At 37.3% G+C, this 15,896-nt stretch overlaps 1 protein-coding gene, 1 long non-coding RNA gene and 1 other non-coding gene across 3 annotated transcripts in view; all 3 read right to left on the reverse strand.

The window, feature by feature from the left end:
- Positions 1-14,528, reverse strand: part of LOC118018794 — a 31,936-nt gene extending 17,408 nt beyond the window's left edge. Inside the window, exon 1 of the long non-coding RNA XR_004681483.1 lies at positions 13,507-14,528. This is a non-coding gene — a long non-coding RNA (uncharacterized LOC118018794). The remainder of the gene's footprint in view (positions 1-13,506) is intronic.
- The window catches only part of CYYR1 (cysteine and tyrosine rich 1), a 100,918-nt gene that overhangs the window by 71,724 nt on the left and 13,298 nt on the right, over positions 1-15,896 (reverse strand). The gene's annotated exons all lie outside the window — the stretch shown is intronic.
- Positions 10,123-10,229, reverse strand: LOC118018920. The gene has a single exon (XR_004681514.1). It is a non-coding gene; the product is annotated as a U6 spliceosomal RNA (small nuclear RNA).

Below are 15,896 nucleotides of genomic sequence, written 5' to 3' on the forward strand. Positions count from 1 at the left end.
AGCTATAGCATCTATGATCTAAGCTTCCAACTTAAGAAGCTAGGGAAAAAAAGAACAGTGCAAACATAAAATAAATAGGAGATAACTAAGATCAGAAATCAGTGAGTTAGAAAACAACAGAGAATATCAACAAAGCCCAAAGGAAAAAAAACGACGAATGAAGGGTTATGTGGACACTGGGCAAGGAGACTTAAGTCCTCTCCAGTGGAGAGGACCTGACTGAGATTCAGGCCACTGTTCCTCACATCCCTGGGCCACCTTGCTCAAGAAAAGGAAGCTGCCCTTTGCACTTCCCACTGGCCCAATTCCCCACCTCAAGCCTTTCTGCAGGGCCTCTGCCAGGATCTGATCTAAGACCACCAGGGCAGGGACTATGTGGCTCTCAGGACCTGGCAGATGGGGCTGCTCAAGAAATATGTTAAAAGAATACCCTTGCAAACCTGTCTTCAAAAAAACTTCTTTCTTTGAAAATACCAATAAAATTGAAAAACTCCTAGATCAGATAGACTGATTTTAAAAAGAAAGAGAACAAGAATACAAATTAGCAATACTTAGAATAAAAGACGGTTTATCACAAAAATCCTATAGATATTAAAGGATAATAAGGGAATATTATGAATTTAATAAAATTAAATTTGAAGACTTAGGTGAAATGAATTTTTAAAAATATATAAGTGGAAATAGAAAATTTAAATAGTCCCATAACTATTAAAAATTAAAATTAAAGTCATTATTAAAAATATTCCCCAAAATAGAACTCTAGACTCCGATGACTTCACTGCTTCACTGATGAATTCCATCTAGCCTTTAAAGAAGAAATAAATCAATCTCACACAAATTCTTTCAGAAAATAGAGATGGAAAGAATGCGTCCTCAGCTGTTATAAGAGACTTGTATAACCCTGAGCACAAAACTAGACATTTACAAGGAAATGAAATTACAGACCAATTTCCCTCATGAGCATAGATGCAAAGATCCATAAGAAAATCTTTACCTAAATTAAAGTTGGAAACATATACAAAGGATAAAAAAATCATAACTACATAGAGATTCCCCCAGGAATGTAAGGGTGGTTTAAAATTTGAAAATCAATCAGTATCATTTACATTACAAGAAAACTAAACATACAATCATTTCAATAGATGGAAAAAAGTATTTGAGGAAATTCAACGCAATCATTAGGAACAGAAGAGAATTTCCTCAATCTGACAAAGAGGATCAATGAAAAAAATTTCAGTTGTCATACTTAATGGATGCTTCCCTCTAAGTTCTGGAGCAAGGCAAAATGTAGTAACTTATATTTCATATTTCCCAGGCAGTAAGGTAAGAAAAAAAAGACATATACAGATCATAAAGGAAGAAGTATAATTTTCCCTGTTTGCATATGATAATTTGTTATACAGAAAATCCTAACTACTGGGGTGCCTGGGTGGCTCAGTGGATTAAGCATCTGCCTTCAGCTCAGGTCATGATCCTGGGGTCCTGGGATCAAGCCTTCCTTGGGCTCCTTGCTCAGCAGGGAGTCTGCTTCTCCCTCCCTCTCTGTCCCTCCCCCCACCCTGCTCTTGTTCTCTCTAATAAATAAAATCAAAAGAAAAGAAAAGAAAGAAAAGAAAATCCTAACTACTGTACAAAGTAATTACCAGAGGTACTAAGTGAATTTAATAAGGTCATATACAGGATTTATATACATACACTAATTATATTTTTATATTCTACCAGCAAACAAAACAAATTTAAAAACAATTCCAAGTACTCAAGTGTTAAGAAACAAGTTACTACTTAGGAATATATTTAACAAAGGCAAGGCCTGAATCATGTTTATCTGTATTTCCATACTGATTAGCAGAGTTCCTGACAAATAATATTAAAAAAAATTTATAATATAGAAATAACACACTGTGAATTGTGTAAGACTGATGAATCACAGACCTGTACCCCTGAAACAAATAGTATATATGTTAATGAAAAAATAAAATAATAAAATAACATATTTAATAAAATAAAATTTAATATTTACTAAATGATATAAGATATTTAAATTAATGTCTTAAGATACTAGATATTGTTTTCCCCCTCATCTATCTGTTATGGAGTAAGTGTACCAGACCTAAAAGGATTGCACTCCCATGTCAGGGTCTACACTCCTTTCTTTCCCCACTTGGACCTGAACTACTTTTGCATTCCAGCCAACGTATGTGTACTGAAGTTGTACTTATCACTTCTGCTCATATACCATTGGCTGTAAGTTACTCACATGGTCACACATAGCTGCAAGGAAGGCTGGGAGATGTAGTGTTTATCTTGGGCAGATACTGTGCTCTATGTAAATTACATTACTATAGAAAAAGAAAGATTGGATATTGGAAGACAATTAGTGGTTTCTGGCACACCAGTCCTATTTAATTACAATATTCTATTGTTCTTCCAGCTAAAAGGCTTTGAAATCATCAATGAGTTTAGAGCTCATTTCTAGAAACTCAATCCCTAGAATACAGAGAAAGTTCTATTCAGCTGCTATATTTATTTAACTGAATCATGGCAAATTATCACTTTTAATCATCTACATCCTAAAATATGCACTTATGAGACCCACTGGTAAATGCAGAACACTTAGAAAACTGAAAACCTATATTGACCAGGATTTATGAATTACAGGTTAAAATAGAAATCACCAAATAAGATTTATGCCTGATCAAATTATAGAGTTTAGCATACTGACTCATAAATCAGTCCCTTGAATCCCAAGGGCAATAACAGGATTTATAAATCAAAACTTATTTAGGATTTATTAGCTGAATGTCTATCATAAGAATGCAATGTTTATAAATCTCTTTTGACTTACAAAACTAAATTTATAAGCTCTTTGTAGTCAGGGTCCTTCTTTTTTTTTTTAAAGATTTTATTTATTTATTTGACAGGGAGAGAGACAGCGAGAGAGGGAACACAAGCAGGGGGAGTGGGAGAGGGAGAAGCAGGCTTCCTGCCGAGCAGGGAGCCGATGCGGGGCTCGATCCCAGGACCCTGGGATCATGACCTGAGCTGAAGGCAGATGCTTAACGACTGAGCCACCCAGGCGCCCCAGTCAGGGTCCTTCTTTAATGACACTTTTGATGGGTATATATTGTGATGTATGCTGGTGATACTCAGGAGACATTGATTAATGACAGTATCAGAAGGAAAGATAATTTTATTAAAATTGCTTAACATTTAAATAAATTTTGAAGGCTAACTTTGTAATTAAAACATAGCATCTATTTATACACTTTTAATATTATAGAGATCTGGGTTTAAATATTTAGAGAATAAAATAAATTTTAATATGAGTAAAGAATGACATGAAAAGAATAATTTAGCTAAATGGCAAAACCATTTCAGAACAAGTTAAATGTTTCAGAAAACATTTAAAAAGTTCTGTACTATAAATCCTGGTCTGTGTTTAATTCCTAATTTGGCAAATAATTCTATGTTAAAATTATCGATTTTATTACAGATATATTTGTACTATTTCAAAATATTTTACTTTTAGAGTTCTGTTTTCTCATTTATCACATCCTGTTAAGGGTCTCCAGATTTGTCTTCCACCTGGTAAAACGATATTCTTTAAAATATTCACATAGCTGGGGCACCTGGGTGGCTCAGTCAGTTAAGCCTCCAACTCTTAATTTCAGCTCAGGTCATGATCTCCAGGGTCATGAGATTGAGCTCAGTGTTGGGCTCACTCAGCTCAGTCTGCTTGTCCCTCTCCCTCTGTTCCTCCCCGTGCTTGTGCTGTCTCTTGCTCTCTCTCCAATGAATAAATAAATAAAATCTTAAAAAAAAAAATTACATTCACATAGCTGACCTCCTCATTTGGTTTCATTTCTCTGCTCAAATGTCACATTCCCAGGGCCAACTATCTAAAATATCACCCAAGTCACTCTCTGTTATGCTGATTGATTGATTGAAAGATATCACCCAAGTCACTCTGTTATGCTGATTTATTTATTTATTCATTTATTGAAAGATACAAGAAGCAAATGGAAGCTTAATTTCAAGATAGCAAAGTTAATTAATGATAACATGCGGACTGTTACACGGTGAAGTTTCTACCTTCTGGTTAACTCGATACTCCTAATGAAGTTAAAGATGGTTTACCTTATCCACTTTTCAATAATGAAAGCTTAAACAGATAATTTAAAGTACTTTAAACAGGTGCAGACATTAGGTGTTTTCTTAGGTGGGACATGGCCCTTGCTACCTTCAGATATTAGAGATTTTGAAAACAAAAAACAAAGCAGGAAGAAATTAACTATTAAAACAAAATGCAAGTTCAGTGAATATATCAAGAAAACTATGATCTGCTTAGTTTTTAACTTTAGAAAAAGTTAGGATAATATTTCTATGGGCTTTAATTCTCCTGATTTTTCTTAAAATGTAGTTTTAAAAAATACAAAAATTTTTAAATAAAATATAGAATACAAAATCGCTTTAAGAAATCGCTTCCTGGGGCACCTCAGTGGCTCAGTCAGTTGAGTGTCCCTCCAACTCTTGGTTTGGCTCAGATCATGGATCCTGGAATCTCAGGCTCTGTGCTCAGTGGGGAGTCTGCTTGAAGTTCTCGCTCCCTCTGCCCCTCCTTCCACCCCTCCCCCCCCACCCCCTGCTGCTCTCTGTCTAAATTAAACAAATCTTTAAAAATCACTTCCTATTATTGAACAGGCCTAGTTAAATATTTCCCTCCCAAAGTCCATTAATTGTATTGATAATAATAATACAACAGCAACTGATGTTTCTGCTATAACATGATATATGTATTCATGGGGAAAAAACAAGTTCTACAATATCATGAATGAAAAATTAAAAATAATAAGACTTATGGGAAATACAGTGTAGAAACAGACCAGTTAATTAAAACCAGTGGTAGGTCAGTGTTTCCTGGAGTCTGAAGCTTGCAAAATTTTGAGGACGCTTTTTAAAGAAAATACATTTGATTAACTGCCTGACGCAATGCAGCAGAATAAATTCCTATATGTTTTACTACATTTTGTGGCCGCAAATTCTTTGAGCTCCTCTTCACATGACAATAACTTTGCAATATATTTTCCTAGACAAAGAGAAAGATAATGCAGTCTTTCCTCTAGCATGATGAATGGGGCTGTTTGATCATTTGGGGGAGCCATTCCTGTATAAGAATAGCTAACAATAGCTTAACTATATATGGAAGTGACTATGAACCACATAAATGATATACTAAACTTAGACAAAATATATCCACAATTCCACTTACCCTCAGCTGGATCCCTAAAATGGCGCAGCCATTCCAAAGCCCCTGACGGAGAAGTAATTGAAGTGGAAAGAGATTGTGGTCTTAAAAGAAACAGTCAAAATATCTTACTTTGCAAGTGTTACAAAAATGCACCCTCTTAGATGCAATGAAGGGGCCCATGCAAAAAAAAAAAAAAAAGAGAGCATCACTAATGCCCTAATAGATTGTACTGAGCTTAGAGTGAGTACTCCAGCAACAATAATGGATGCTCAGGAAATAAGTTGCCCAGCTCAGGGAGGAAGCTCACTGTGGCCGGAGGCTGCTTCAGAGTATATTAAAAAGGCACAAAAACAATCAGGAGAGGAAAGGCCAGCTTCCCAGCACTGAGACAATGCAGATGGAAGTGCAATCTGCTAGAAGTCAAGAGCTGAGCAAGGCTGAGGGTATGTTTTTCTGATAAGGGAGCCTTGAGTGCAAGTACTCATTTTCATTTCTTAAAATTGAGCAAGAAAGGGTCCAGCCTGTGCAACATTTAAGCTAAGGTTTTTATCCTTTCCTGGTGAAGACTGTATTTATATTCCCACTTTTTGGATTCCCTTTGCCAAGGAAAAATTTTTGAACTAACACAGCTTCCTTGTTATACTAATACCATTCCCTGCTTTGCCCATCATCTGTGAGATTACAGATAATCATGAAGAATAGATGGTAGCTAGAAATTACTGAGCACTAGCTATTGTTCTAAGTGATTTGTAAATTAATACTAATTTATTCTTTGTAGCCACCCATGGGACAGGTTCTAATGTGATCACCATTTTACAACCCTATTTTTGCAGAGGTATAAGCTTTGTAAACATGACTGTTGTGGACCTACCAAGAAGTCATTGGTTGCCCCCTCTATTCAATTACTTTAATTAAATATAAATAAATTTTTATAGCCTTTTATTTTCACTCCTCCTGAATATATTTACCATAGTAATTTGAAATAAGTCTGTATGTAAGTTTATAGAAAGGTAAAGAAGTTATAGTTCATTATATGGCAGTTTGATTCTATTTCTTAATTTGACAACTGAACAGGATAATAGGAGCCCAAAAATGGAATGTGTTTTGGTGTAGTTAATTTAGACCATTGTAGCCCAAAGGCTATTTGTTGGTCATTAAAAATATAGGTTTCTGGCTTTCATTTTGGACCGACTGAACCTGATTTTCTTGATTAGATCCTGGGGAAATGTATTTTTAGCAAGTACTCTTAGGTGATTCTCATGCATACTCAAGTTTAGGAACGTTTAATTTAAGCCAATGTAAATGCTGGGAAATCTCTACTTTCCTATGAACAGACATAATTAATGTCTGGTGTTTATAATTGTAAGACATTGAAAAGCTTGGATGTGATTTAAGAATGAATAAATATATTTTAGTTTTTCATATGCAAATATAGGCTTAAAAGTGTTATTTGAAATAAATGATGTGGTACAGGAAAAAAACTACAAAGTTTTGCAGATCTTTAAATCATACCATCGATTAACTGAAACACCTGGGGGTTAGTCCTCCTAATAGCATAATCTGAAAAGCAGAACAGATTTTGCTGGCTTTGGATAAATCATTTCAGGATAAGCTCTTTTCCCTCATGAACTATTTCTTCCTGCACCAGGAAAGGGATGAATTTTGGGGTCTTGTAGTTATTTGTGAGCTCTCCTTTCTCATAAATATTTAGATTAGAAGAAAAAAGCCAAGATCATTCTTTTAAATAGTTTAATTAACTTTTTTAAATGCATGAACCTAGTTGGGAAAGCCTGCCAGTGAGATTTGAGTCTTGGTTTTAATATTATATTCTTTTCCCTTCCAAAATTCTCTTCCGCATTTCATGAAATAATATATTTCTCCTAATAAACCTAAGTTGAAATTAATTATTTTAGTCATTTTTATCACAAAATTTAATTACCGACACTCTTAATTTTGTGTTGCTTGTGTCTTTGTCTTTATTCTGTGTCACTTCCAAGGCACACTCTCCATCCAGTCTGCTAAATTTAGTATTTCTACCATCACTGCAACGGGTTTTTGGTGCACTACAAAAAAGCCTATGTGTGGGCCATCCCCTTAAATATCTCATTTCCTAGTTGAGGTGTTTACACATAAAAATGCCAGGGATTGCCAAGTTGTAGACTGGTTTAGAAGTAGAATAAATCTAAGCTTCCATGGTATTATCTGCAATTCACTGACATGACTCACAAAAATAAAGAAGAAAAAGAAAGGGAAAATGCACATAATTTCATTTAACCCTCTATGTAAGTCAACATGCACACATATTGTTCTTCTGTTGTAAGATGTGTTTCAACAAACAAAATTAGCTTCTTTATTTGCTGTTTATAGAAACCAAACATCAAAATTTTGAATTTCTCCTTTGTTTGTTATGTCTTCTTGATTGACTGACCTTTTCTCATTATTCAATACCACTTTTTATCTCTGGTAATATTTTCTGCTCTGGACTTTACTTTGTCTTATATTAATGTAGTCACTCTAGCTTTCTTTTGGTTAATGTTTGCATGGTACATTTTTTTTCTGTCCTTTTACTTTTTTTTTCTTTTCATGACTTGATAGCTCATTTCTTTCTGCCCTCCCCAGCTTTATTAAGGTACAATTAATTAAAAATTATGTACACTTAAGGTATAGGACTTGATTTTTCAATATACGCATGCATTGTAAAGTAATCATGACAATCAAGGTAATCAACATACCCATCACCTCACAGTCACCTGTTTCTTTTGTGTGTTGAGAAAAATTTAACATCTCTGCCCTTTGCAAATTTCAGTTACACAATATAGTATTGCTAACTATAGTCACAAAGTTTCACATTGTATCTCCAGAGCCTATTCATTTTGCATAACTGAAACTTTGTACCCCTTGACCAACATCTCCCCATTTTTCCCTCCTCCCATACTTTTAACCTACCAGTATCATTGTAGTTGACATGAGTAGCATATGGATAGGATAAATTTCTTTCAGTTAAAAACAATCCATTCTCTGTCCTTTAGTTGATGCGTTTGACAACTAATGTAATTACTGGTATGTTTGGTCTATCATTTATTATTTACTTTCTGTTTGTTTCCTTTGTGTTTCATTCCTTCAATTCATTTCCCTTCCCTGCCTTACTTTATATTGTGCTGTAGGTTTTGCAGGGTTTTGGGATGGTTGTGTATTTGTTTTTGTTTTTCCTTTTAGTGAATGCTCTAAGGATTACAGAACACATACTTCTCATCATTACGGAGAATCACTTTCATACTTTAGTTAGAAAGTGGAACTTCACCATCTTAGAGATTTCTTTACTCTCTCCCCTTTACTTCTGGAATGGTTGTGTTATTTACCTCCACTGAAAACACTAACATACAATTTATGTTTCTACATCCAACAGTCTAACCTATCTTAAAGAATTCAAAAGGGGAAAAATAGGCTATTATATTTACCCAAATATATGCCATTTTTTTACTCTTCTTTCCTTCCTGATACTGCAGATTTCCTTTTGGCATCATTTGCCTTCTTTCTGAAGAACTTCCTTTAACAATCCTTTTAGATCAAGTCAAGTCAGCCTGCTAAATATTTCCTTAGTTTTTTTAAATTTGAGAATGTCTTTATTTCATTGTTATTCCTAAAGGATATTTTTGCTGGTTATGGAAGCCTGGATTACCCATTCTTTTCTTTCATCACATAAACAATGTGCTACTTCTCCATCCTCCATGGTTTCTGATGACAAATGCGGACTTATTCAAATCATAGCTTCTCAGTAGGTAATCTGTTGCTTATTTTTAGCTGCTTTCAAGATTTTTTTCTTTAGCTCTCAGTAGTAAATGAGGTGTCTGGGTATGGATTTCTTTAAGCTGATGTTCCAGGGAGTTTATTGAACTTCTTGCATTTGGTTTCTTTCTTTTGCCAAACTTGGAAAGTTTTAAGCAATCACAGTTTCTCCTCTCTTCTGGGGCTCTGTGACATCAATGCTAGACTTTTCCCTGAGACTCCTTCCTTCCTTCCTTCCTTCCTTCCTTCCTTCCTTCCTTCCTTCCTTCCTTCCTTCCTTCCTTCCTTCCTTCCTCCCTTCCTTCCTTCCTCCTTTCTTTTTCTCCTTCTCCTTCTTCAATATTTTTTCTTTCTGTTGTTCAGATTGAATAATCTTTATTCCTCTGTTCCCACGTTCACTCATTCTTTATCTCTATTCTGCTATTGAGCCCATCCAGTGAATTTTTTAAACCTTAGCTACTGTATTTCTTATTCTGAAATTTCCATTTAGTTCTTCATATTTTCTGTTTTAGTCTTTTCACTAATTTCAAGTAGTGTCTGCCTTTACTTTTGGGGTCATTTTTCATAACAGCTGCTTTAGAAGCTCTGTCAGATAATTCCAACATCTCTGTTGCTTGATGATTTGTTTGCCTTTTGAGTTGAGATTCCTTTTTTTTTTTTTTTTTTTTTTTTTTTGCATGCTGGGTGATTTTGAATTGTAACCTGGGCTTTGAGTATTATGTTATGAGGTTTTTGGGTTTTGTTTAAGTGGATGGGGAATTTTGAGATTTTTATTTTAGCAGGCAATCAACCAGGTTCAATTTAGACCACAAGTTCCAGGCAGACTGGTGGTTGTGGTTTTAATGTCAGTTCCATTTTCAGAGCCTTTGCAGTCAGGTTTGGATCTGAGCCGTGTGTACACCACCCAACTGCCAATCTGTGAACTGGATATCCTGTATTCAGTTCTAAAGTTCTATGTATACTTTTTAGGGTTTGATCCACACATATGCAACTTGAGATGAGCCCAGGAATTCACAAGGAACCCTAGGGTCACTTTCTTGAGGACTTCTATGTTGAAGATCTCACTAGTTCATCCCTGTCCCCCCTTTCTTTCTATGGAATGCTTCACAAATTTGCATATCATCCTTGTGCAGGGGCCATGCTAATCTTCTCTGCATCATTCCAGTTTTAGCATATGTGCTGCCAAAGTGAGTACAAAAGATCTCACTAGTACTTTCTGGTTCTCTTGGGGCAACTTTTTTGGTTCTCTGGTCAGAAAAATGGGCTTTATTTACTTTGCTCTTTGCTTATTCAAAAATGGGCTCATATCGAGGGTTGAACACTGGGAAGACAAAGACAGACAAAAACACAGTGGGGATTCACTCCATCCTCCTGACATACATCATTCTGATCAGAAAGGAAGATTCCCCAGTCGCAGGATTTTAGGCTTCTGTCATTGTCACTGCCACTCCCGCAGCAACCAAAACATCACTTGGGGACTACACAAGAGAACAGAGAAGAGAAACAAATATCGGGGTATTTTCCCCGCTGTCTTTCAGCATGAAGAGACCTTGCTTATTTAGCTCGAGCTAGAGGGATTCCCCTGTATCTGTCTGTGTCCATATCCTGAAGCCTACTTACGTGTTTTGGGCTACGTTTAGTCCAGAGTGGAGTAAAGAGAGGGAAAAAACACTGGTAAACTCTTGGCTATTTAGGCAGTACTTTGAATTTTGGTCTTGTTCCCCAATCTGCTTGCTACTCTTTACCTTCCGTGTATCTGAAATAGCTGTCTCGTGCCTTCCACCCAAATTCTATAGCTGCATTCAGTGGGAGGCAGTGAGTGGAGCATACTTTGTCTTCCCCACTACTGGAGCCAATCCTCGCAATGAAAGGTAATGAGACAAAAACTATTTTACCACCAACACTAAAAAAAATATATAGCACATACCATAAGCCGGCTGTTTAAGGCCAACAAACTGAGTGTAAAGAAATTCATTTTAGAATTGATAGACCTCAGTGGATCCTTGTTATGATCAATGACTTTTTATTCAGCATGCCATCTGGCATTTTATTCACTACCACTGAAAATATTTTCAATCTGGCGATTGTTGCAAAATGTAGGTTATGTATAATATCATCAGAGGCAAGTCATTGCGTTTTTTATTCTTGTCTTATAAGCACTGACTTACATTGAGAGAACTGCTGATTAAGACATTTTTTAAAAAGCCTAATCAGGGCATTTCTAAACTTTTACATGCAAAGGCACACTCAAATCTATAGAGTACTGTGATCACTCTGTTGAAATGGCCAGCAGTTAGAACACTGTTTTGTGCCTTAATTACTGACGTATCATCAATGGAGATGCACCAGCCTTAGGTACAATATATATTTCTGCAAAGTTGTGAATAAAATAAATTTTGAAAGGCGAATTAATTGGAGCTCCATAATGAATCGTTTAGTAAAGCAAATCATTGCCCCCCTGATATTTGCTATTACATGTGTGATTTTTTTTTTAATAAATCAGGTTTATATATTTTTATTTAGACTTGTTTACCCCATTTTTGAGTTGGCTTCTTTAATTCATAGGTCAGCCTAGGGCAACGTGGCAGATTTGTCTATTTAATGCACATGACTTACTGGGCTGTATTATGCTTTTAGCAATTGCTGGGCAGCAGAACAGAGAACTTAATTAGCTGCTTTTGCAGTTTTTAGACTGCAATCACATTTGATTAAAAAGGTCATTTATTTTATTGAAGGCTGAGGGTGCTCTCCTGAGGACAGAAGCCCATGTTTTGGTCCAGAGGACCAGGGAAGGCCCTGCACCCAAAGTGGCATTTGCTCTTCAGGTCTGTCATGGATTTCTGAATGACCATGGAGAAGGCACTTTGCTCCCCCGACCTGTTTCCTCTTTTCCAAAGCTCCAGACATTTTCAAAGCCCAGCACTTTCATTAATGACAGGGAAAATGTGCAGAGCTCTTCTAAATGCTTTTATAAACAAATATATTCTTCAGCCAAATTCTGAGAGGTAGGCAAGTGCTTACTGCCATTCCCTTTTTACAAATTGATAAACTGGGACTCAAGATATTAGCAGAACAGAGTTTACACAGCAAAGAAGAAAAACTCAAACGCATTTTTTTGTGAATACAAACATTCTTGGTTTTTCTTCGATGACTTCCTGTCACTAAGACTACTATTAATTAATAATAGAATCACAAAGAATTGTTTTTTGTTTAATTCCACCTGACAAAGGGCAAAGAGGTCTATTTACTTAATGTAAGGATGGGTATTGCTTGAGACTGCAATCACCATTACTTGATAAATTTAAATTCAAGTATTTCTCTATGTGTAACACTTTGGAGGTTGATCTTCTATTATTCCTGGTGTCTGAGAGGAAAAATGTTGTATCAACGCTGTGCTGTGTGTATCAACAGGTAGCACTTAGTTCTTGCAAAATGCAGCATAGAAAGAGTTCTGCTCACCTTTTTAACAGCATGAATTCATACTGAGTATGTTTGAGGTAATTTGTCATGTTTTTCTCTATTTTGGGCAGATTTGTGCAGAGGCATAAACAAAGCATTCTTCCTGTTACCTGTAAGATCGATCTTCTTCCTCTTTCCTTAAAAATGAGTATCGAGGGCGCCTGGGTGGCTCAGTTGGTTAAGCGACTGCCTTCAGCTCAGGTCATGATCCTGGAGTCCCGGGATCAAGTCCCGCATCGGGCTCCCTGCTTGGCAGGGAGACTGCTTCTCCCTCTGACCCTCCCCCCTCTCATGTGCTCTCTCTCAAATAAAATTAAATTAAATTAAAAAAAAAATGAATATCGAAACTTGAAATTCCATTGAGTTACTATGGGTTAAATAGCCAAGGCTTTCACCCGTGGCACTTTCAGATGGAATCCTATTACACTTTATGAGGTTATTATTGCCCTTTGAAATTTTCATTAGTTATGGGTGTATTCATCCTAACATTTCGTAGTCGGGAGACAGCTTAAAGACATTGTGTTCTGGCCAGTAGCTGCCGCCCAGGATTCTCCCAATAGAATGCAATAAAAATCACTGTGTGTGCATAATTCTTCCCTCCTCAGTTTGATCAACAAAACATTTTATCTCCAAAATTATGCAAGTGAAGAGAGCTGCACAGGAGGCTGTTCCCTTAATAATTACAGGCTGGCAGATGACACGGCATCACTCAAGGATCACGGTCACGCCAGAAATGTGACAAGAGGTTAAATCATTATAATCAAGTCGGTCTTTGAAGTCTTATCCCTCTCATCTGATTATAATTTATCCTAAATTGTGTGACTGGAAAGTGATGACTGGCTACATAGAAACCATGACATGAATGATCCCTAATTTATACTCCATGAAAAGAGATTCTCTGACATCAACATTTTCCAATTATGATTTATTTAAGCAAATATTTATACAGGTGATATGTATTTAGGTAGAACCCACAAAACCTCAGGTTTTTCATGAGTAATTGGAGGACTGACCTGCATTTGGAACAGTCTGTTCTGGATCATACAGTTGGCTCCACCCTGTGCCTTCAATGCTAAATCGTCACACTGGCTTCCTGTCCCCTCAGGGTCTAGAGTCCGGAAGGGCGGACAAATAATTTAGGAACTGGAATAAAGTGAGAAATAATAACAGAGTAGAGAAAGGATCATGTTATGGCAGCATAAGGGAGGGAATTTAATCCAGATATTAAGAGTAAAAAAGGGCTTCCCCCAAAACATGGGGTTTAGGCCTTTACAGGTCTTACAGCAATGAATAGTTTCTATTCATCCCTTTTGAAAACTTCAGATCTTCAGGAGCCAGTGGGGAGTGGCAGAAAGAGGTCAAGCACCAGCTCATTGCATGGCAGCTGTTTAAAATTAGACAAATTACTTAGCTCTGAGCCTTAACTTCCTCATCTGTACATTCAAGAATAATAATACCTTGGTCATGAGGGCTTTTCTGGAGATTAATAAACTAATATATTTTTAAGCATGTGGAACAAAGAACACATTAAATAAAGGGTAATTCCTTTCATTCTGATAATACTTGCCACCACCAAGCACAGTCTCTCTTACGATACAAAACTCGGGTTTCTACCTAAATAAGGTAGCCCCTAAAACCTGGGATATATGACCAGATTGAGTCAATTCTGTTTGGGCACCATCTGAGTAAATAAAGATGGACCAGCACATAAATTGCTTTGTTATGACAACACATTCCATTCAGAATGAACTGAAATGCCATGAATCCTATCTTTTAGATGATATAAAACACAAAAAGCACATAGAAGAAAACAAAGGCATTATATAGGAGGTATGTTCAGGCTGATTAGTGAAGAACAGATCAATTTTCACAGAGGTGCAGGAAATTTGAAGGGATAGAAAATACTTTAAGGGAGGCTGAAATAGATGTAGAACACTTTTCAAAAGGCTGATTAAATATAGAAAGGGAAGGGGCGCCTGGGTGGCTCAGTCGTTAAGCGTCTGCCTTCGGCTCAGGTCATGGTCCCAGGATCCTGGGATCGAGCCCCGCATCGGGCTCCCTGCTTGGCAGGAAGCCTGCTTCTCCCTCTCCCACTCCCCCTGCTTGTGTTCCCTCTCTCGCTGTGTCTCTCTCTGTCAAATAAATAAATAAAATCTTTAAAAAAAAAAAAAATATATATATATATAGAAAGGGAAGAAATCACAGTGTGTTTCCGAATTTCCCTGGGGCTCTGCGGTTGGCTTGCTGTTCTCTTTCATACACCTCTCTTCTATACCTTTTTCAAAGGGCACCTCTAGGCTTTGGACTCTCAAATCTGTCTGTGAGTGCTCCCGGCTTCCCAATGAGTTCAGATTAGTACATTTCACCAGTTGAAGGCCCACTGAACTTAGCCTATAGGCTATCAAGCCTATTACCACTCCTCCCCTGCTTCTCCGCCACTCAACGTAATTAAAAATGGAATTAATTCCCCTTTCTGAACCTTCTTGAATATTTCCTATTAGTTCCCAGCACACCATCCACCCAATCATCCAAAGTGGAAGCTCCAGAATTAAATTTGGGCTTGTTCCTTTCTTTTAGCCCCAATCGCTAGCCCCACATTCCATCAGTCTGCAAGTCCTAATCTCTCCTACCATTCATCCCGTAGGATAGGGCACGGTCACACAGCACCAGCCTTGCCCACCCAAGTGTGCAGAGGAAGGGCCACATCGGCATCCTCTGGGAATTTGTTCAAATTGCAGATTTTCAGGTCCCACACCATACCTACTAAACCAGAAGGTGCATGTTAACAAGATGCTATGATACTTAACAAGAAGAAATACACATATGGTCTTCATTCTATTTCTGGCACAGAGTTCCTAAAATCCTTGAAATTTCCTAAAGGTGTCTTTTGTTAGGTTAATGAGGTGACTTTCAGAAAGCACCTGAGGCTGGGGGTGGTTGCCAGGGGAACCAACCCTGTGATTAGAGGTTTAGAACTTTCAGTCCCACCCACCAACCTCTGGGTAGGGGAGTGGGGCTGGAGATTGAGTTCAATCATGCCTCTATCATGAAGCTTCCATAAAACCCCAAAAGGACAGAGTTTGGAGAGCTTCCGGGTTTGGTGGACACACAGAGATTTGGGGAGAGTGGAGTGCTAGGGGGACATGGAAGCTCTGAGCCTTTTCCCCCTGGCTTGCCCTGGGCATCTCTCCCATCTGGCTGTGGCTGAGTTATATCTTTTTATAATAAAGTAAGTAAAATGGGTCTCTGGGTTCTGTGAGCCTTGCAGCAAATTAATCAAACCCAAGGAGGGGGTCATTGGAACTTCCAGTCTATACCTGGTTGGTCAGAAGCATAGGGGACAACCTGGACTTGCCTTTGATGGCTGAAGTGGAAGGGGGTTTTGGAGGACTGAGGCCTTCAC

This window comes from Mirounga leonina, unplaced genomic scaffold (genome assembly GCF_011800145.1).
Source record: "Mirounga leonina isolate KUSES-001 unplaced genomic scaffold, KU_Mleo_1.0 Mir_172, whole genome shotgun sequence".
Taxonomy (NCBI): Eukaryota; Metazoa; Chordata; class Mammalia; order Carnivora; family Phocidae; genus Mirounga; species Mirounga leonina.